The 5,000-nt window shown below is 54.6% G+C and overlaps 2 non-coding genes across 2 annotated transcripts; both read right to left on the reverse strand.

Annotated features, from left to right (window-relative positions):
• Positions 1-137: 137 nt before the first annotated feature.
• LOC126314327 (5.8S ribosomal RNA) lies at positions 138-292 on the reverse strand. Its single transcript, XR_007555786.1, has one exon. It is a non-coding gene; the product is annotated as a 5.8S ribosomal RNA (ribosomal RNA).
• A 365-nt stretch (positions 293-657) lies between these two features.
• LOC126314319 (small subunit ribosomal RNA) lies at positions 658-2,550 on the reverse strand. The gene has a single exon (XR_007555779.1). It is a non-coding gene; the product is annotated as a small subunit ribosomal RNA (ribosomal RNA).
• Between the last annotated feature and the right edge of the window lie 2,450 nt (positions 2,551-5,000).

A 5,000-nucleotide genomic window follows, 5' to 3' on the forward strand; every position in this document is an offset into this window, starting at 1 on the left:
GAAAGTACCGGTATGCGAACCGCCAGGCGACGGGCGCGCATCGCACGTTTAAGGAGACGCGGCCGGCCACACAGGCGACCACGACACTCCCACGTCTCCGAAGCGGGACAAACGCCGCGCGCTTCAGTATACGTAGCCGACCCTCAGCCAGACGTGGCCCGGGAACGGAATCCATGGACCGCAATGTGCGTTCGAAACGTCGATGTTCATGTGTCCTGCAGTTCACATGTCGACGCGCAATTTGCTGCGTTCTTCATCGACCCACGAGCCGAGTGATCCACCGTCCTGGGTGATCTTTTCCTTTTCAGTCTCCCACTGTCTCTTTCAAGACAGTAGCATTTGCGGGACTGAGGCGTCTGACGGCCCCTGTTCCACTATTTTTTTTGTGTCCAACGGCCTCACAGCCGATGGGCGTCGTACGGCTCCACACCGGAGCGGACAGGCACTCGGGCGAACGTCATTCAAAACCGGCGCCAGGCGCCAGGTACCGCAGGCCAGCCGCTCCAGAGCTTCAGCGCTCGTACCACACAACAACAACAACACTTCCGCTAGTTTTGAGAGGCACGCGTGGTTCCGCACGCGGCGCACGGCCACTGCCGTACAGGTAGCGTGTTGCGCGACACGACACGCACATCGAAAGACATGCAGTCTAGTCGGTAATGATCCTTCCGCAGGTTCACCTACGGAAACCTTGTTACGACTTTTACTTCCTCTAAATGATCAAGTTTGGTCATCTTTCCGGTAGCATCGGCAACGACAGAGTCGATGCCGCGTACCAGTCCGAAGACCTCACTAAATCATTCAATCGGTAGTAGCGACGGGCGGTGTGTACAAAGGGCAGGGACGTAATCAACGCGAGCTTATGACTCGCGCTTACTGGGAATTCCTCGTTCATGGGGAACAATTGCAAGCCCCAATCCCTAGCACGAAGGAGGTTCAGCGGGTTACCCCGACCTTTCGGCCTAGGAAGACACGCTGATTCCTTCAGTGTAGCGCGCGTGCGGCCCAGAACATCTAAGGGCATCACAGACCTGTTATTGCTCAATCTCGTGCGGCTAGAAGCCGCCTGTCCCTCTAAGAAGAAAAGTAATCGCTGACAGCACGAAGGATGTCACGCGACTAGTTAGCAGGCTAGAGTCTCGTTCGTTATCGGAATTAACCAGACAAATCGCTCCACCAACTAAGAACGGCCATGCACCACCACCCACCGAATCAAGAAAGAGCTATCAATCTGTCAATCCTTCCGGTGTCCGGGCCTGGTGAGGTTTCCCGTGTTGAGTCAAATTAAGCCGCAGGCTCCACTCCTGGTGGTGCCCTTCCGTCAATTCCTTTAAGTTTCAGCTTTGCAACCATACTTCCCCCGGAACCCAAAAGCTTTGGTTTCCCGGAGGCTGCCCGCCGAGTCATCGGAGGAACTGCGGCGGATCGCTGGCTGGCATCGTTTATGGTTAGAACTAGGGCGGTATCTGATCGCCTTCGAACCTCTAACTTTCGTTCTTGATTAATGAAAACATACTTGGCAAATGCTTTCGCTTCTGTTCGTCTTGCGACGATCCAAGAATTTCACCTCTAACGTCGCAATACGAATGCCCCCGCCTGTCCCTATTAATCATTACCTCGGGTTCCGAAAACCAACAAAATAGAACCGAGGTCCTATTCCATTATTCCATGCACACAGTATTCAGGCGGGCTTGCCTGCTTTAAGCACTCTAATTTGTTCAAAGTAAACGTGCCGGCCCACCGAGACACTCAACAAAGAGCACCCTGGTAGGATTTAAACGGGGTCCGCCTCGGGACGCGAAAGCACCCCTTCGGCTCGCCCCACCGGCAGGACGTCCCACGATACATGCCAGTTAAACACCGACGGGCGGTGAACCAATAGCGTGGGACACAAATCCAACTACGAGCTTTTTAACCGCAACAACTTTAATATACGCTATTGGAGCTGGAATTACCGCGGCTGCTGGCACCAGACTTGCCCTCCAATAGATACTCGTTAAAGGATTTAAAGTGTACTCATTCCGATTACGGGGCCTCGGATGAGTCCCGTATCGTTATTTTTCGTCACTACCTCCCCGTGCCGGGAGTGGGTAATTTGCGCGCCTGCTGCCTTCCTTGGATGTGGTAGCCGTTTCTCAGGCTCCCTCTCCGGAATCGAACCCTGATTCCCCGTTACCCGTTACAACCATGGTAGGCGCAGAACCTACCATCGACAGTTGATAAGGCAGACATTTGAAAGATGCGTCGCCGGTACGAGGACCGTGCGATCAGCCCAAAGTTATTCAGAGTCACCAAGGCAAACGGACCAGACAAGCCAATCCGATTGGTTTTGATCTAATAAAAGCGTCCCTTCCATCTCTGGTCGGGACTCTGTTTGCATGTATTAGCTCTAGAATTACCACAGTTATCCAAGTAACGTGGGTACGATCTAAGGAACCATAACTGATTTAATGAGCCATTCGCGGTTTCACCTTAATGCGGCTTGTACTGAGACATGCATGGCTTAATCTTTGAGACAAGCATATGACTACTGGCAGGATCAACCAGGGAGCTGCGTCAACTAGAGCTGAGCAGCCGGCCGCCCGGGAGTGTGTCCCGGGGGCCCGCGCGAACACGCAAGCGTCCGCTCAATTATTCTGCAAACAGGAGGAGGCCGAGCTCCCCTGCACGATACACCTCGAAACCCTCTCAGGTCCCGGCGGCGCGCAGCGCCGTCCTAGGTACTTGGTCGGTTTCGAGAGAGGCGCAATCGCCCGGAGTTAGGCGAGTAGACGGTTTTAGTGCGAACACCCTTGCTCCCAACTGAGCTTGCCGCTGCCGACAGAGGCCCGGGAGCGTGCTGTCGTGGCATTGCCGGCGGGAGACAACACGCGCCACCTATGGTGACCGGCAGCTCCAACGCCAGCGCCACACAAGGGCAAAGCCCCACTTGGGTGCAGAAGCGAACTCTCCCAGCACAGCGCACGCGCCAACACGTCCGCACAACTGCGATACAAACCACCTGCGAGAACCGCTGGGGCGACCGAGCAGCAGACGGCGTCGCGGCGCCGAGTGCCAGGCGGCGGCGCATCCTCAACGCACACAGTCCTCAATCAGACCAGCACACTGCAGATGTCCACCGCGCTTCGCACCGGGCTCGGCTGAACCAACTTTGGCCGCCAGGCGCCGCGTGCAGGGTGCGCCGCAGCGTAGCTGCGCCGCCTGCCGGGCCCGTCGGCTGGCGCTCCTGCCACTCGGCGCCCCCCACCAGCCGGCTGTTGCGCGTGCGCCCACGCAGCGCGCGGCCAACACGCCGGGCGGCCCCCCTTCACCGGCCGGGAACAGTCCCACCAAGCCACCGCCGCGTATCGCTTCATACCCACATGGGCCTAGTCACGTGTGTGGATGTGGCGGGTACCGCTGAAACAACCGGTTAATAGCTGTACCGATCGTCGCCATCACAGATTCACCTCCAGCGTGAACAACCGCTCAACAACGGATTTCCAGTTCATTTGCGTATCTTGGGCAGTAAACGTAGATGTCCACCTACATTTGCGAATTCAACAATTCTTGCATGCCAGGATGTCATGTGTCACGACACGCTACATCAGACCACATACACACTGCGACATGTGCAGAAGAGAACACGTGGAAGGTGGCCCGCGCAAGTATGCGATGTCCCTTCCGCGATCCACTGTCAACCGGCATCTGCGGCATGTCCCAGATATGGAACGCGGTCCACCAGGGTAGCACTTTGTGTGAGGCAATACGACAAAGTCGGAATACACGCGTCACTACATCAGACGGCTCACGCTGACCTGACCTGACCTGACCTGACCTGACTCACCGCACCACCACCCCCAGCGACCCAGGGTGACATACAATGCGTTCGTACGTTCCTCCCACACGCCTCTACGGCGTACCACAGTGCAACCTAGCTGTTATTGGGAGACGAGACAAGTAGCATCGAGCACAACATATGGAAATTGAGATTCGACACCGTTGGGCACAGCCAGCGTACAGTCACACGTATCACACTACTTCACTCTGTACGTAACTACCGATGATCGGTACAGCGTGTGGGTTACGCGTACGACATCAGCGGACAATGGACACAGACCATACCACGACGTACACTGAGGGCGTCGACATCTGAATGCAACTGAACAGCTGCGAGGCTCATTTAACACTCACACGCCAGACCGACCAGCTTGAGAGGACAGAGACACAAAGAGGGGGACAGAGGGGGGGGGGGGGGGCCGATATAGTCCTATTGCAGTACAATTGACAGTGGATAGCGGGAATATGTGGAAAGTAAGCAACACTCGCAAGACATCTACATGAGGATAACAACGACACCAGAGATTCCGAGCAGTGAACTATGTTAGGCAAAGGGACAACGTGGGTTAGGTTAAGGGACAACGTGGGTTAGGTTAAGGGACAACGTGGGTTAGGTTAAGGGACAACGTGGGTTAGGTTAAGGGACAACGTGGGTTAGGTTAAGGGACAACGTGGGTTAGGTTAAGGGACAACGTGGGTTAGGTTAAGGGACAACGTGGGTTAGGTTAAGGGACAACGTGGGTTAGGTTAAGGGACAACGTGGGTTAGGTTAAGGGACAACGTGGGTTAGGTTAAGGGACAACGTGGGTTAGGTTAAGGGACAACGTGGGTTAGGTTAAGGGACAACGTGGGTTAGGTTAAGGGACAACTTGAGTTAGGTTAAGGGACAACTTGAGTTAGGTTAAGGGACAACTTGAGTTAGGTTAAGGGACAACTTGAGTTAGGTTAAGGGACAACTTGAGTTAGGTTAAGGGACAACTTGAGTTAGGTTAAGGGACAACTTGAGTTAGGTTAAGGGACAACTTGAGTTAGGTTAAGGGACAACTTGAGTTAGGTTAAGGGACAACTTGAGTTAGGTTAAGGGACAACTTGAGTTAGGTTAAGGGACAACTTGAGTTAGGTTAAGGGACAACTTGAGTTAGGTTAAGGGACAACTTGAGTTAGGTTAAGGGACAACTTGA

This window comes from Schistocerca gregaria, unplaced genomic scaffold, assembly GCF_023897955.1.
Source record: "Schistocerca gregaria isolate iqSchGreg1 unplaced genomic scaffold, iqSchGreg1.2 ptg000551l, whole genome shotgun sequence".
Lineage (NCBI taxonomy): Eukaryota > Metazoa > Arthropoda > Insecta > Orthoptera > Acrididae > Schistocerca > Schistocerca gregaria.